This window comes from Rattus rattus, chromosome 8 (assembly GCF_011064425.1).
Source record: "Rattus rattus isolate New Zealand chromosome 8, Rrattus_CSIRO_v1, whole genome shotgun sequence".
NCBI lineage: Eukaryota > Metazoa > Chordata > Mammalia > Rodentia > Muridae > Rattus > Rattus rattus.
The window spans coordinates 50,108-68,749 of record NC_046161.1 but is presented as its reverse complement, the minus strand read 5'-3'; positions in this window follow the sequence as shown (position 1 = coordinate 68,749).

The following is an 18,642-nucleotide window of genomic DNA, read 5'->3' as shown; positions in this document are numbered from 1 at the left end:
AATTTCTAAATACTAATACTAAATTAGTGATTATTTTGAAAATGGACAAACTTGGGGCCTAGAGTGATTGCTTAGGGTTATAAGCATCCATTATGTTTGCAGAGAACTCAAGTTTTATGTCCAGCACCCATGTTGGGTGGCTCACAAATATTTGTTAAATAAGTTCTTTAAGGAATAAAATAGAATGGATCTCAATGAAGCTATTAAACAAGCACAAATGATCCTGAAGCTATAGTCCTTGAGCCAGTTTCTAGAATTATGGCAAAATCAAGGAAGTTCACAATTTACAATGCCCAAGTCTGCTGCTAATACCTAATTTTCATTTTCTACTAATTTTCCTGTGATAACTTAGATTGTACCTTCTGACACTCACCCAGCATAACTGAAATAATCTTGCAACATCTTCTGACTGGTCAAGCTATATTTTTGTTTAAAAAAATCCATCTTCCCACCTCGCATCATTAAAACCTACATAGCACTATCCTATCTCAACTGTACAAACGGTTGAGCCTTCTTGTACTGTGCAAATCAGACGACATGCACATCTTAAGGCAGGGCTGCAGTTTCTGTTCAGTGTCGTCTTTGATTTTTACTTCCTAGTTTTCAGTACGTAAAGCTGGCAGTCTGGGGAGCTCTGTGTGATAAAGCTCAGTTTCTATTGCCTCTATACAATGTTTATTTCTTTCCATCACCCAGACAGCCTACGCAATGTAAAGTATAATTTTATTCTGTCACAGAGCTATCTGCAAAACAATAATGTTTAATGTAGTCACTAAGTGTTCAGCATAGTTGAAATTTGTGTATATGGCAGAAGGCTGGGGAGAAGCTATTTTTTAAGCATAGACAAATAACAGAACATCTGCAGCCTTTTACCGGGAGAACCTGTTTGCTTTTATTCTTTAGGAGTTTGGAATTAGCTCTAGAGAGAGAACAGTTGAAAAATTTACATTGGAATGAACCAAAATATTCCATAAAGTAGGGGTGGGGGAAGCTGGGATGAAATGGAAATTCTCTTTAATGACAAAATGAGTGCTTTCTGCAGCCAGCAGCAGGCATTGCAGGTGCAGGAGACACAGAGAGGATGCCAGGTCTTTCTGTCGCCAATGTAGGGAGTGTGGAATAGCACTGGTACTGTTGTTTTCTAGTAAAAATGCCTCCTAGTAAATAAGAGACTTGGTTGTAGGAAAGAAAATGCTGGCCTTAAGAAAATCAATACTTACTGTAATCTGAAAATCACGGGACCGTGATGGGATGCTTTCGGTTTTGATAGGCTTATACTATCTAGTGAGGTAGCTGCTAGTCACATGTTGCATTGTAATTAGAATTAATTAAAAGGAAACAAAATGAAAAATTACTTTCCCTGTCACATTTGCCATACTTTAAGTGCTCAGTGCCCACATGAACTTAGCAGCTACCATTATGAATAGTGTAGACTGAAAACTTGGCTTTCTTTTGAACAGTGTAGACAGCAAATTTCATTATCTTTGCAAGCTCATTCATTCTTCGGCACAGTGCTCTCTCATCTTGGACACTAAAACTGTTGCTTGGGATTTTGGTTTTACCCATTTATTTTACAAGCAGAGGAAGTGTAATTGGTGAAAAAATTCATTTGTGGGATTGCATTTGAGTTAAAATTGTTATTTAGACTTGCCCAGACTGCACACTCAGGATCCCGTAGTTCTCCTGATTTTAAAATTCCAATGGCAAGTCAAGAAACAGACCATCAGGATCATGGTGGTTTTGGGTTATAAGGCATCAGGTTTTCCTTTGTTTATTTTATAGACTTTGGAAAAGGTTTTACTTTTTTTTTTCTTTTCTATTTTTCGGAGCTGGGGACCGAACCCAGGGCCTTGCGCTTGCTAGGCAAGCGCTCTACCACTGAGCTAAATCCCCAACCCCAAGGTTTTACTTTTACTCTAGACTCATCTTAGTTGTATAGAAAAAATTGAAAAGTTAGTAGAAAATGTCCATAAATCTTAGCCTCAATTTACCCTTATTGCTAACATGTGGCATTGTAGCACCTTGCCACAGTTATTAAAGTAATGCTAACAAATTGTTATTACTACTATATACTCCAAATTTTCTTAATTTCTACCTATTATTATTTTCCTCTCCCAGGATAGATAACTAACTATGTTTATTCAGGATACTTCTTTTGGTTTATTTTGGATGAGACAGTATCTAAGTTTCCTTGTTTTTGATGATCATGAGAGTTTTGAGGACTGAGAGTACTTTGTAGAATACTTCATGGTGGCTTTTCTGGTACTTTTGTCATGATTAGCGTAAGACTGTGGGATGGGATGAGTGCTGCAGAGGTAAAATGCTGCTTTCCTCACATCATTTAAAGGAACACAAGTCACAATGACAGCTCTGTTCATACAACATGGAGTCATTTTAGCTTTCAGTACCCTGAGTCATTGTATTTTTTTCTCTTTTCATGCTGACTTTTTGGGAGAAAGTCACTATGTTTAGAAGACAAACAATGAGAATTATTCTCCATTTCCTTGAGGGGAAAACAGCTATATAAATTACTTGAATTTCCTGTGTGAGAGACTTGTTTTCTCTCTTATTCATTTATTAAATCATTTGTTTTATAAATACAGACTCACTGGAAGTTCATTTTATGCACTGAGATGTATTCTCATAAGAAATTATTTTATCACTAAAATTCCCTACTGGGTAGCGAATAACTTATGAGATCTTGATCTAGACACTGTGTTTATTGCTACTGGAGTGCCATTGCTTCTAGATTGGATAACTTCACTGACAGAAGAAACATTTGAGTATATAATAACCCCATACCTAACAAATCCACACACATTTTTTTAATGCATTGTGCTGAACCTGAGTTTCTACTGATGTTTCCAACTTTCTATTACTACATATCTCCTCTTGGTCATTTTCAATGTATATTCTCACATCAGCCATGAGGGAACTGTTTTCTATCAAATATTTCCATATAACTGTTTACTTCTACAGTATATTCATACTGGTATTAGAGTTGTTAATTCATGTCCCTGGGGCAAATACATGTATAAAGTAGAGAATATCGATACACAGTTCCTACTGTCTTTGTCTCACCAAGAAAACTCTAGGTACTTCTTTTGAAACTTTCTCCTGATCCCTGTTTAGTAAAATTGTTTTATGTATTTGAAATGCAGTCATTTTTCACATGCACTATATTTTACTATATTACAGCTCATAAATTATTTCTTGAACTTATATAGGACTCATTTTTGTAAAGTTCTATAGATTTTGGAGTACAGCTAGTATTATATAGCCACCATTACAGTGTTATTGGAGATAGTTTTGCTGCCCTAAAGGATGCACCATATTCACCATCTAACTCTCTCATTCTAAATCTTTGAAAACCATTATTTTTCCATCTCTATAGTTTTACCTTTTTCCAGAATGTTGTATAGATAAATTTATTCAATAGATTGCTGCTTCAGATGGACTTTTTTTTTTCTTTTTTCTTTTTTCGGAGCTGGGGACTGAACCCAGGGCCTTGCACTTGCTAGGCAAGCGCTCTACCATTGAGCTAAATCCCCAACCCTGGACTTCTTTTTCTTAGAATATATATTTAATATTCACATACGTCTTTTTTTCTTTATTAACTTGAGTATTTCTTATTTACATTTCGATTGTTATTCCATTTCCCGGTTTCCGGGCCAACATCCCCCTAACCCCTACCCCTCCCCTTCTATATGGGTGTTCTCCTCCCCATCCTCCCCCCATTACCACCCTCCCCACAACAATCATGTTCACTGGGGGTCCAGCCTTGGCAGGACCAAGGGCTTCCCCTTCCACCGGTGCTCTTACTAGGGTATTCATTGCTACCTATGAGGTCAGAGTCCAGGGTCAGTCCATGTATAGTCTTTAGGTAGTGGCTTAGTCCCTGGAAGCTCTGGTTGGTTGGCATTGTTGTACATATGGGGTCTCGAGCCCCTTCAAGCTCTTTCAGTCCTTTCTCTGATTCCTTCAACGGGGGTCCCGTTCTCAGTTCAGTGGTTTGCTGCTGGCATTCACCTATGTATTTGCTGTATTCTTGCTGTGTCTCTCAGGAGAGATCTACATCCGGCTCCTGTCGGCCTGCACTTCTTTGCTTCATCCATCTTGTCTAATTGGGTGGCTGTTTATGCACATACGTCTTTTTTTACTTTCAGAGCTAATTTACATTTACTACTGAGCAGTAGTTTATTACTGAAGGATGTGCCAGTTGTTTTCTGGTTTGGGTGATTGTATATAAAGCTGCTGTGAACATTCACACACTGGCTTTTGTCTGTGCATACCTTTTCTTTCCTTTCCTTTCCTTTTCTTTTCTTTTCTTTTTTCTTTTGCACACCAACTGCTACCCAACCCCCCTTGGTGGTCTGCCCTTCACGAAGTCCCTTCCTTCTCCCCCTCCCCCTCCTATTCTCCGTTGATGTATCCCCCTTCTTCCACAGTGGTGTATCAATTCTTTGCAGCTGGCAAGGGTGGGGAGTAGTGGTAGGAGGAATCTCTAGGAAGTCTTGGAGACCTTGGATATGGGAGGCTCCCAGAAGTCAATGTGTTTTACCTTAGCCGAGATGCTTAACAGTGCTCATTGGTTGGTGGTTCAGTCTCTGTGAGCCCTTATGGACCCAGGAGAATTGATACTGTAGGTTTTCTTCTACTGTCCTTGTCCTGTCTGGCTCCTTAAATCCCTCTTTCCCCTCTTTCAAAGAATTCCCCAAGGTCTGCCTAATGTTTGGCTGTGGGTTTCTGCATCTGTTTCCATCAGTTGCTGGGTGACACCTGTATGACAATGACGACATTTATGCTAGGCTTCTGACTGGAACTATAGAACAATATTATTAATAGTGTCAAGGTGGCTCTCTTTCTCATGCCATGGGTCTCAAGTTGGGCCAGTCACTGGTTGGGCATTCTTTCAATCTCTGATCCATCTTTATCCCTGCACAACTTGTAGGCAAGAAACATTGTGGCTGGGTTGGTGCTGCAGTTCCTCCATTGGAAGTTTTGCCTGGTTATAGGAAATAGGCATTGAAGGTTCTGTATCACCTACTGCTAGCTAGTACTCTTGGCTACGGTCACCCTCATAGATTCCTGGGAATTTCTATTGTACTAGTTTTCTAGATCATCTTAGAGATTTCCCCTTCCAATTCTTATTCTCTCTTCTTCCATCCACCCCACACTTGATCGCTCCTGTTCCCCTCCTCAACCCCTGTTCTACCACATTCTCTCCCTCCATTCACCCACTATGTCTATTTTATTTCCTTTTTTAGTGATAGTCACGCACCCTCCCTTCAGCTCTTCTTGATACAGAGCTTCCTTGGGTCTGTGGATTGTGGCATGGTTATATTGTATTTTATGGCTAATATCCACTTATAAGTGAGTGCATACAATGTTTTTTCTTTTTGGGTCTGGGTTACCTCACTTAGGATGATATTTTCCAGTTCCATCCATTTGTCTGCAAATTTCATAATGTCATTGTTTTTAATAGCTGAATCGTATTCCACTGTATAAATGAAGCACATTTTCTTTATCCATTCTTTTGTTGAGGGACATCTAGGTTGTTTCCAACTTCTGGCTATTTTGTTCTATAGCTTTCAGGTGTGCTGTTAAGTTGCTAGAACAGTATCTAATTTCTTTATGAAGTCACTTGGTGCTATGAATTTTTCTTTTAGCATCGCTTTCATTGTGTCCCATAAGTTTGGGTATATTGTACTTTCCTTTTCCTTAAATTCTAGAATGTCTTGTATTTCTTTTCTTCATTTCTTCCCTGACCTGGTGGTTATTGAGTAGAGACCTGTTCAGTTTCCATTGGTGTGTGGGCTTTCTGTTGTTTCTACTGGTGTTGAGGCCCAGCTTTAATACAAGATGGTCTGATAAGATCCAGGAATTATTTAAACGTTATTGTATTTGTTGAGACTTATTTTGTGACTCAGTATATCGTCAATTTTGGAGAAGGTTCCATAAGATGACGAGAAGAAGGTATATTCTTTTGTGTTTGAGTGGAATGTTCTGTAGATATTTGTTAGGTCCATTTGATTCATAACATCTGTTAGTTTCATTTTTTCTGTTTAGTGTCCGCTCTGATGACATGTCCTTTGGTGAGAGTGGGGTGTTGAAGACTCCCACTATCATTGTGTGGCCATCAGTGTGTGATTTAAGCTTCAGCAATGTTTCTTTTATGAATGTGGGTGCTCTTGCCATGTGTGGCATAATTCAGAATTGAGATGTCATCTTGGTAGATATTTTCCTTTGATGAGTATAGTGTCCTTTCCCTATCTCTTTTGATTATATTTGTTTGAAAGTCTATTTTATTAAATATTGGAATGGCTACTCCAGCTTCCTTCTTGGGTTGTTTTGCTTGGAAAACATTTTTCCAACCCTTTACTCTGAGGTCAAGTTTATCTTTATTGCTAAGGTGTGTTACTTTTATGCATTCTATATTATTTTATCCTGCGTTTTCTTGGGTGTAGTTAACTTCTTTGGGTTGGAGTTGTGGATAGATACTGTTTAAATTTGTGTTTGTCATGGAATATATTGTTTTCTCCATCTATGGTGATTGAAAGTTTTGCTGCAAATAGTAATCTGGACTGACATCTGTGGTCTCTTAGGGTTTACAAGACACCTTTCCAGGTCCTTCTGACTTTAATAATCTCTGTTGAAAAGGCAGATGTAATTCTGATAGTTCTGCTTTAATACGTTACTTGATCTTTTCCCTTACAGATTTTAATATTTTTTTCTGTACATTTAGTGTTTGGACTATTTTGTATCAGTATTATTTCCTTTTCTGGTCCGGTCTATTTTGTGTTCTGTCCGTTCTTATATGTTTATAGGCATCTGTTTCTTTAGGTTGGGGAAAATGTCTTCTATGACTTTGTTGAAGATATTTTCTGGGACTTTGAGATTGAAATCTTCTCCTCCTTCTATTCCTATTAATCTTAGGTTTGGTTTTTCATAATGTCCCAGATTTCCTGGGTGTTTTTTGTCATGAACATTTTAGATCTAACATTTTTCTTTGACTGATATATCAATTTCTTTTGTTGTATCTTCTATGCCTGAGATTGTATTTTCTATCTTTTGTATTGTTTTGGTGATGCTTATGTCTATAGTTCCTATTTCCTTTCAGGGTGTTCCATCTCCAGGATCTCCCCCCCAACCTGTGTGTGTGTGTGTGTGTGTGTGTGTGTGTGTGTGTGTGTGTCTGTGCGCGCGCACTCGTGTGTGCATGCACATGTGTGTGCATGTTTGTGTACATGTGTATGGTGTGTTTTGCCTATATTTTCATTTTCATGTCTTGTATAGTTTTACTCATCTCTTTTTACCTGTTTGATGATCTTTTCCTGTATTTCTTTAAGAGATTATTGAATTTCCTTTTTAAAGGCCTCTATCATCTTCTTCATAAGATTGGCTTTAAGGTCATTTTCTTGTGGATCAGCTGTATTCAGATATCCAGTGCTTATTCTATTAGGGTTGTTGGACTGTGGTGGTATCATGTTGCCCTTGCTTTATGTTGCTTATGTTAAGATGGCCTTTAGTTATCTTGTTGTCCCTGGTCCTGGCAGGCATCCAGGAATACAGTTAGAGTTGTGTGCTAGAGAATGGAGTACAGGGGACAGGGCAGAGTTTGCTGCTGCTGGGTGTGGCTTAAGGGTACCTGGCAGACAAGGGGCCTGGGGCAGGGTCCTACCTGGTTGACCCAGGTGCTGGCAGGCCTCTGCAAATATAGACAGAGCGGTGGCCCAGAAAATGGAGCATACAGAGGACAAAACACAGCTCACCACTTCTGGGTTTGCCCTGGGGGACCTGACTGAGGCAACACTTTTAATTTTTACCACTAATGAATCAAAGTTTTTCTTTCCTTTGAGAGAGAATCTAGCTATGTAGCTTAGTCTAGCCTGGAACTCATGGTGATTTTTTTCTTCCCTAGCCTCCTGTATGTTTGGATTACAGCTGTGTTCCAACATTCATAGCTTGAATGACAATTCTTGTCAGTGATAAATTGTTGGTGTTTAGATCTCACTGTAATGATTGTAATTTTTTGAAGTTTTAGTTCTTTCTATATATAATTTGCATAATGTTTGTTTTTACATTTTATTATATTATTTGATAATTGTTGTTAAATTTATGTATGTACCTGTGTAAGTGTAACCACAGTGATAACATAAGCATTTCATTCCTCTGTTCTCCAACACCATATGTTGAATTTAAAACTTAATAAAAATGGAAATGTGGCATGTTTTCTTTTTGTGCTTTAATGCGTAGCAAAAGTTTTTGGCAATTCATTCATTTTGTTGTATGGATCAGCAATCACTTATTTAAAACCTTTGTTTTTTTCAGGGGCATTTTATTAGCATATACTAATTGTACAAACTAAAGGGTTTCATTATGACTATTCCATCCATGCATGTAATGAACTGGCTTTGCACTCACATCATTTTGCTGCCCCGTCTTTCTCCTTATTTTTTTCTTCCACATTCCTAGGAGTCCATTCTTTTATTTTCATGTCTGTCTTTGGCCCCTGTATTACAAATATGAGAGAAAACATGAAGTGCTTTTGTTTAGGTGAACTGGTTTAATCACTTCACATAGTCATGTTTAATTTCCTCCATTTTCCTTCAAATGAAATATTTTATTCTTCTTTATGGCTGAAATATTACTCTGTGTACTTTAAAATATATTTCAAATATTTATTTTTATCTTATGTGTATGAATGCTTGCCTGTATATTTGTCTGTGCACTACATGCATGTCTTGTGTCCAAAGAGGCCATAAGAGAATGTCATTTCCCATAGAACTAGAGTTACATATGCTTATGAGCATCTATGTAGATTCTGTAAACCATGCACAGCCAGGTCTTCTACAAGAACAGCAAGTGCTCTTAACTCCTCAGTTATCTCTTCAGTTACAATCACAGTGTCTTCATCTTTTCATTCATTAATGGACACTTGGACGATTGCATTACTTAGTTACTTTGAATAGTAAGCTGGCATTTATACTTTCAGTAATTTTTAGTAGTAGTATGGTAGGCAGGATTATATGGAAGTTCTATTCTTCGTTTTGGAGGAACCTCTGTAATAGTTACTGACTTCTGTAATAGTTGAAATGATTTTCATCCCCATTTGGGATATAATATAGGTTCTCTTTCCCTGAATTTTCACCAGCATTGCTATTTGATTTCTTGGTAACCCTTCTGACTGTGATGAGATGGAATCTTAATATACTTTAAGTTTTCTAGTGGCTAAGGATATTAAACATTTTCGAGTATTTATTAGCTACTTGTATTTTTTCAATCAAAAGATGTCTATTCATTTACACTGTCCTTTGTATTGTGGATTCTTGTTCTTCTTTTATCTAATATTTTTATGTTTTAAAATATTTTTCAGATGTTAAATCCTAGCTGGAATATCTGGGAAAGTTTTTTCTCCTCATTTTAAGGCTATATATTTAGTATATATTTATATATTTGATTACTGCTATTTTTTTGCTTTGCACAATCTTTGTTATTTAGTTCATTGCTATTCCATTGTTCAATTATTTTATTTCCTGAAATATTGGAGGTCTGGTCACATATCATCGCCTTTGCGAGGATCTTCCAGTGTTTGCTCTAATAGCTTAAAGTTGCAGGTCTTATATTAAGTAAGGTATCTAGTGTATTATGAGTTGAATTTTGTAGAAGGAGAGAGATACTCAGTTTTGGTCTTCAACATATAGATGTCCAGTTTTTACCAATATCACTGGTTAAAGAGCTTATCTTTTTCAGTGTATTTTGCCATTTCTTGTCAAGAATCAGATGTTTGTGGCTGTTTGAGATTATTTCTGCCTCTTCCACTAACTTCTATTATTCAACATATCTGTTTCTATTCCAGGTGTATTGCATATTTCTTAGTATGCTTTCAATGTGGCTTTAAATGTGTCAGGAGTAGCTTAGTGAGTCTTTCAGGCATGTGCCAAGGAGTATATAGCTGGTTATGTGATAGATTTACTTTTAGATTTAACAGAATTGGCCTTTAGTTTTCTTTTTTTTTTATTTTATTAACTTGAGTATTTCTTATATACATTTTGAGTGTTATTCCCTTTCCCGGTTTCCGGGCAAACATCACCCTCCCCTCCTCTTCCTTATGGGTGTTCCACTCCCACCTCCCCCTTGCCCCCTCCCCCAACAGTCTAGTTCACTGGGGTTCAGTCTTGCAGGACCCAGGGCTTCCCTTCCACTGGTGCTCTTACTAGGATATTCATTGCTACCTATGAGGTCAGAGTCCAGGGTCAGTCCATGTATAGTCTTTAGGTAGTGGCTTGGTCCCTGGAAGCTCTGGTTGCTTGGCATTGTTGTACATATGGGGTCTCGAGGCCCTTCAAGCTCTTCCAGTTCTTTCTCTGATTCCTTCAGGGATCCTATTCTCAGTTCAGTGGTTTGCTGCTGGCATTCGCCTCTGTATTTGCTGTATTCTGGCTGTGTCTCTCAAGAGAGATCTACGTCCGGCTCCTGTCTGCCTGCACTTCTTTGCTTCATCCATCTTGTCTAATTGGGTGGCTCTATATGTATGGGCCACATGTGGGGCAGGCTCTGAATGGGTGTTCCTTCAGTCTCTGTTTTAATCTTTGCCTCTCTCTTCCCTGCCAAGGGTATTCTTGTTCCCCTTTTAAAGAAGGAGTGAAGCCTTCACATTTTGATCATCTGTCTTGAGTTTCATTTGTTCTAGGGATCTAGGGTAATTCAAGCATTTGGGCTAATAGCCACTTATCAATGAGTGCATACCATGTATGTCTTTCTGTGATTGGGTTAGCTCACTCAGGATGATATTTTCCAGTTCCAAACATTTGCCTACGAATTTCATAAACTCGTTGTTTTTGATAGCTGAGTAATATTCCATTGTATAGATGTACCACATTTTCTGTATCCATTCCTCTGTTGAAGGGCATCTGGGTTCTTTCCAGCTTCTGGCTATTATAAATAAGGCTGCTATGAACATAGTGGAGCACGTGTCTTTTTTATATGTTGGGGCATCTTGTGGGTATATGCCCAAGAGAGGTATAGCTGGATCCTCAGGCAGTTCAATGTCCAATTTTCTGAGGAACCTCCAGACTGATTTCCAGAATGGTTGTACCAGTCTGCAACCCCACCAACAATGGAGGAGTGTTCCTCTTTCTCCGCATCCTCACTAGCATTTGCTGTCACCTGAGTTTTTGATCTTAGCCATTCTCACTGGTGTGAGGTGAAATCTCAGGGTTGTTTTGATTTGCATTTCCCTTATGATTAAAGATGTTGAACATTTCTTTAGGTGTTTCTCAGCCATTTGGCATTCCTCAGCTGTGAATTCTTTGTTTAGCTCTGAACCCCATTTTTTAATAGGGTTATTTGTTTCCCTGCTGTCTAACTTCTTGAGTTCTTTGTATATTTTGGATATAAGGCCTCTATCTGTTGTAGGATTGGTAAAGATCTTTTCCCAATCTGTTGGTTGCCGTTTTGTCCTAACCACAGTGTCCTTTGCCTTACAAAAGCTTTGCAGTTTTATGAGATCCCATTTGTCGATTCTTGATCTTAGAGCATAAGCCATTGGTGTTTTGTTCAGGAAATTTTTTCCAGTGCCCATGTGTTCCAGATGCTTCCCTAGTTTTCTTCTATTAGTTTGAGTGCGTCTGGTTTGATGTGGAGGTCCTTGATCCACTTGGACTTAAGCTTTGTACAGGGTGATAAGCATCTGCATTCTTCTACATGTTGACCTCCAGTTGAACCAGCACCATTTGCTGAAAATGCTATCTTTTTTCCATTGGATGGTTTTGGCTCCTTTGTCAAAAATCAAGTGCCCATAGGTGTGTGGGTTCATTTCGGGTCTTCAATTCTATTCCACTGGTCTATCTGTCTGTCTCTGTACCAATACCATGCAGTTTTTATCACTATTGCTCTGTAATACTGCTTGAGTTCAGGGATAGTGATTCCCCTGAAGTCCTTTTATTGTTGAGGATAGTTTTAGCTATCCTGGGTTTTTTGTTATTTCAGATGAATTTGCAAATTGTTCTGTCTAACTCTTTGAAGAATTGGATTGGTATTTTGATGGGGATTGCATTGAATCTGTAGATTGCTTTTTTGGTAAAATGGCAATTTTTACTATATTAATCCTGCCAATCCATGAGCATGGAAGATCTTTCCATCTTCTGAGGTCTTCTTCAATTTCTTTCTTCAGTGTCTTGAAGTTCTTATTGTACAGATCTTTTACTTGCTTGGTTAAAGTCAAACCGAGATACTTTATATTATTTGGGTCTATTATGAAGGGTGTCGTTTCCCTAATTTCTTTCTCGGCTTGTTTCTCTTTTGTGTAGAGGAAGGCTACTGATTTATTTGAGTTAATTTTATACCCAGCCACTTTGCTGAAGTTGTTTATCAGCTTTAGTAGTTCTCTGGTGGAACTTTTTGGGATCACTTAAATATACTATCATATCATCTGCAAATAGTGATATTTTGACTTCTTCTTTCCGATCTGTATCCCTTGACCTCCTTTTGTTGTCTGATTGCTCTGGCTAGAACTTCAAGAACTATATTGAATAAGTAGGGAGAGAGTGGGCAGCCTTGTCTAGTCCCTGATTTTAGTGGGATTGCTTCAAGTTTCTCTCCATTTAGTTTAATGTTAGCCACTGGTTTGCTGTATATGGCTTTTACTATGTTTAGGTATGGGCCTTGGATTCCTATTCTTTCCAGGACTTTTATCATGAAGGGGTGTTGAATTTTGTCAAATGCTTTCTCAGCATCTAATGAAATGATCATGTGGTTTTGTTCTTTCAGTTTGTTTATATAATGGATCACGTTGATGGTTTTCCGATATATTAAACCATCCCTGCATGCCTGGGATGAAGCCTACTTGATCATGGTGGATGATTGTTTTTGATGTGGTCTTGGATTGGTTTGCCAGAATTTTGTTGAGTATTTTTTTTGTCGATGTTCATAAGGGAAATTGGTCTGAAGTTCTCTTTCTTTGTTGGGTCTTTGTGTGGTTTAGGTATAAAAGTAATTGTGGCTTCATAGAAGGAGTTGGTAGTGCTCCATCTGTTTCAATTTTTGTGGAATTGTTTGGATAATATTGGTATGAGGTCTTCTATGAAGGTCTGATAGAATTCTGCACTAAACCCATCTGAACCTGGGCTCTTTTTGGTTGGGAGACCTTTAATGACTGCTTCTATTTCCTTAGGAGTTATGGGGTTGTTTAACTGGTTTATCTGTTCCTGATTTAACTTCGGTACCTGGTATCTGTCTAGGAAATTGTCCATTTCCTGTAGATTTTCAAGTTTTGTTGAATATAGGCTTTTATAGTAAGATCTGATGATTTTTTGAATTTCCTCTGAATCTGTAGTTATGTCTCCCTTTTCATTTCTGATTTTGTTAATTTGGACACACTCTCAGTGTCCTCTCATTAGTCTGGCTAAGGGTTTATCTATCTTGTTGATTTTCTCAAAGAACCAACTTTTGGTTCTGTTGATTCTTTCTATGGTCCTTTTTGTTTCTACTTGGTTGATTTCGGCTCTGAGTTTGATTATTTCCTGCCTTCTACTCCTCCTGGGTGTATTTGCTTCTTTTTGTTCTAGAGCTTTTAGGTGTGCTGTCAAGCTGCTGACATATGCTCTTTCCTGTTTCTTTCTGCAGGCACTCAGCGCTATGAGTTTTCCTCTTAGCACAGCTTTCATCGTGTCCCATAAGTTTGGGTATGTTGTACCTTCATTTTCATTAAATTCTAAAAAGTTTTTAATTTCTTTCTTTATTTCTTCCTTGACCAGTTTATCATTGAGTAGAGCATTGTTCAATTTCCACGTATATGTGGGCATTCTTCCCTTATTGTTATTGAAGACCAGTTTTAGGCCGTGGTGGTCCGATAGCACGCATGGGATTATTTCTATCTTTCTGTACCTGTTGAGGCCTGTTTTTTGACCAATTATATGGTCAATTTTGGAGAAAGTACCATGAGGAGCTGAGAAGAAGGTATATCCTTTTGCTTTAGGATAGAATGTTCTATAAATATCCATTAAGTCCATTTGGCTCATGACTTCTCTTAGTCTGTCTACATCTCTGTTTAATTTCTGTTTCCATGATCTGTCCATTGATGAGAGTGGGGTGTTGAAATCTCCCACTATTATTGTGTGAGGTGCAATGTGTGTTTTGACCTTTAGTAAGGTTTCTTTTATGTATGTAGGTGCCCTTGTATTTGGGGCATAGATATTTAGGATTGAGAGTTCATCTTGGTGGATTTTTCCTTTTTTGACTATGAAGTGTCCTTCCTTATCTTTTTTGATGACTTTTAGTTGAAAATTGATTTCATTTGATATTAGAATGGCTACTCCAGCTTGCTTCTTCTGACCATTTGCTTGGAAAGTTGTTTTCCAGCCTTTCACTCTGAGGTAGTGTCTGTCTTTGTCTCAGAGGTGTGTTTCCTGTAGGCAGCAGAATGCAGGGTCCTCGTTGCGTATCCAGTTTGTTAATCTATGTCTTTTTATTGGGGAGTTGAGGCCATTGATGTTGAGAGATATTAAGGAATAGTGATTATTGCTTCCTGTTATATTCATATTTGGATGTGAGGTTATGTTTGTGTGCTTTCATTCTCTTTGTTTTGTTGCCAAGACGATTAGTTTCTTTCCTCTTCTAGGGTATAGCTTGCCTCCTTATGTTGGGCTTTACCATTTATTATCCTTTGTAGTGCTGGATTTGTAGAAAGATATTGTGTAAATTTGGTTTTGTCATGGAATATCTTGGTTTCTCCATCTATGTTAATTGAGAGTTTTGCAGGATACAGTAACCTGGGCTGGCATTTGTGTTCTCTTAGGGTCTGTATGACATCAGTCCAGGATCTTCTGGCCTTCATAGTTTCTGGCGAAAAGTCTGGTGTGATTCTGATAGGTTTGCCTTTATATGCTACTTGACCTTTTTCCCTTACTGTTTTTAATATTCTTTCTTTATTTTGTGCGTTTGGTGTTTTGACTATTATGTGACGGGAGGTGTTTCTTTTCTGGTCCAATCTATTTGGAGTTCTGTAGGCTTCTTGTATGCCTATGGGTATCTCTTTCTTTAGGTTAGAGAAGTTTTCTTCTATGATTTTGTTGAAGATATTTACTGGTCCTTTGAGCTGGGAGTCTTCACTCTCTTCTATACCTATTATCCTTAGGTTTGATCTTCTCATTGAGTCCTGGATTTCCTGTATTTTTTGGACCAGTAGCTTTTCTGCTTTACATTATCTTTGACAGTTGAGTCAATGATTTCTATGGAATCTTCTGCTCCTGAGATTCTCTCTTCCATCTCTTATATTCTGTTGGTGAAGCTTGTATCTACAGCTCCTTGTCTTTTCCTTTGGTTTTTCTATATCCAGGGTTGTTTCCATGTGTTCTTTCTTTATTGCTTCTATTTCCATTTTTAATTCTGTCAACTGTTTGATTGTGTTTTCCTGGAATTCTTTCAGGGATTTTTGCAATTCTTCTCTGTAGGCTTCTACTTGTTCTCTAAGGGAGTTCTTCACGTCATTCTTGAAGTCCTCCAGCATCATGATCAAATATGATTTTGAAACTAGATCTTGCTTTTCTGGTGTGTTTGGATATTCCATGTTTGTTTTGGCGGGAGAATTGGGCTCCGATGATGCCATGTAGTCTTGGTTTCTGTTGCTTGGGTTCCTGCGCTTGCCTCTTGCCATCAGATTATCTCTAGTGTTACTTTGTTCTGCTATTTCTGACTGTGGCTAGACTGTCCTATAAGCCTGTGTGTCTGGAGTGCTGTAGACCTGTTTTCCTGTTTTCTTTCAGCCAGTTATGGGGACAGAGTGTTCTGCTTTCGGGCGTGTAGTTTTTCCTCTCTACAGGTCTTCAGCTGTTCCTGTGGGCCTGTGTCTTGAGTTCACCAGGCAGGTCACTTGCAGCAGAAAAGTTGGTCTTACCTGTGGTCCCAAGGCTCAAGTTTGCTCTCGGAGTGCTGCCCACGAGCTCTCTGCGGAGGCAGCAACCAGGAAGATCTGCGCCGCCCTTTCCGGGAGCTTCAGTGCACCAGGGTTCCAGATGGCATTTGGTGTTTTCCTCTGGCGTCCGAGATGTGTGTGCAGAGTGCAGTCTCTTCTGGTTTCCCAGGCTTGTCTGCCTCTCTGAAGGTTTAGCTCTCCCTCCCACAGGATTTGGGTGCAGAGAACTGTTTATCCGGTCTGTTTCCTTCAGGTTCCGGCGGTGTCTCAGGCAGGGGTCTTGCCGCTCCTGGGCCCTCCCCCACGGGAACCCAGAGGCCTTATACAGTTTCCTCTTGGGCCAGGGTTGTGGGCAGGGGTGGGCAGTGTTGGTGGTCTCTTCCGCTCTGCAGCCTTAGGAGTGCCCACCTGACCAGGCGTTGAGGTCTCTCTCCCACGGGGTCTGGGAGCAGAGAGCTGCTGCAGGCCGGGATCCGCGGGTGTGGGACTTCCGGTAAACACAGGACGTGCCTGGTCCTAGAGGAATTCTGCCTCTGTGTGTCCCGAGTTCACCAGGCAGATCTCTTGCAGCAGAAAAGTTGGTCTTACCTGTGGTCCCGAGGCTCAAGTTCGCTCTCGGGGTGCTGCCCACGGGCTCTCTGCGGCGGCAGCAACCAGGAAGATCTGCGCCGCCCTTTCCGGTAGCTTCAGTGCACCAGGGTTACAGATGGCGTTTGATGTTTTCCTCTGGCGTCCGAGATGTGTGTGCAGAGTGCAGTCTCTTCTGGTTTCCCAGGCTTGTCTGCCTCTCTGAAGATTTAGCTCTCCCTCCCACGGGATTTGGGTGCAAAGAACTGTTTATCCGGTCTGTTTCCTTCAGGTCCCGGCGGTGTCTCAGGGCCTTTAGTTTTCTTTTATTGTTGTTACTCATTTTACTTTTGTATCCTGGTATTAAAGGCCTCACTGAATACAGAAATGCTTCTGACATTTTGTGGTATAGCTTTGAGGAGCCTCAGAATGAATATATGTTTAAAGTTTGGCTGGAATTCAGATTGTTGAAATCATCCAGTTCTGAACTGATGGGGAATTTGTTTTTATCATTTCAATCATGTTGTTTGTTATTGATATGTTTGGATTTTTAAAAAATCTTCTTGGTTTAATATGTGGGACATATTTATATAGAAATTTACTTAGTTCTATATTTATCATATATGGGATTACATATTTTAAAATATTCCTTAATGGTTATCTAGATTTCAATAGTATAATTTTTGTTCCTTTAAATTAAAATTTTAAAGCAAAACACAAATGAGTTTTAATTTTTTTCATACATATATGCCATTGCAATTTGTTCTAGTCATCCACATCCTGTTTGTCCAATAGGCTCTGACTCCTCCTAGTGGAAGTGGAAGGAGGCTTATTCTTCCTGTTAGTTAGCTCTGCCCCTTGCTTTCATGTCATTCTCTTTACTCTCATCCTTCCATTAATATATTTCCATTCACTCTTTTTTTTTAAGCGTGTTATATTTTTTTTTATTAAGGTGGTTTTCTTTTTTTTTTAATTAGAGTATTTCTTATTTACATTTCAGTGTTATTCCCTTTCCGGTTTATGGGCCAACATCCCCCTAACCCTTCCTCTCCTCCCATCCTCCCCCATTGCCGCCCTCCCCAACAATCTAGTTCACTGGGGTTCCAGTCTTAGCTGGACCCAGGCTTCCCCACACTGGTGCCCTTACTAGGATATTCAATGCTACCTATGAGGTCAGAGTCCAGGGTCAGTCCATGTATAGTCTTTAGGAAGTTGCTTAGTCCCTGGAAGCTCTGGTTGCTTGGCATTGTTGTTCATATGGGGTCTTGAGCTCCTTCAAGCTTTCCAGTTCTTTCTCTGATTCCTTCAAGGGGTCCCGTTCTCAGTTCAGTGGTTTGCTGCTGGCATTCGCCTCTGTATTTGCTGTATTCTGGCTGTGTCTCTCAGGATTCCATTCACTCTTATGGTCCCTCTCTAACCTTTGTTACCAACACACACACACACACACACACACACACACACACACACACACACACACACTCAACCACATGTGTATGTATAAGTGTAGACTCAGCACATGAAGGAAAACATGTAGTATATGTCTTTTTATCTTATTTTACTTAACATAATAATTTTCATTTATATCGTTTTGTGCAAATGTCAGGATGCTGCTTTTTCTTTATGCCTGAACAATTTATTGTGTATGTACTACATTTTCTTGTCTAATCTTTTCCTCATGGACATATATAGGATAGTTCCATTTGCAGGCTTTGGTAAATGATATAGCAATGAATGTGCTGATCTACCTATAGTGGGTTGATTTAGAATCCTTTGGGTATTTGCTGGAACAATGAGTGTTGTAATTGAATCATTTGAAAGTTCTAGTTCAGATAATTTTTAGGTATCTCCTTAATGGCTTCAATAGTGGCTATGCAATTTAAACAAGAATATGAGTTCCTTCTTACTCATGTTACTAGCACCTGTCTTTGTTTCCTTGGTCATAGCCACAGGATCTTGATTAAGATGGTATCTAAGCAAGTTTAATTTGAATTTGCCTCATGGAAGAAGTGGAGGAAGTGGAAACTTCAGTTGGGATTATATGAGAGAAGAATAAATAAAAGAGCTACTGAACACTGTTAAAATATTTATTGGCCATTTTTACTTCTTTATAAGATGGTTTATTCAGATCAATATGCCACTTATTGATTAGATGATCTTTTAAA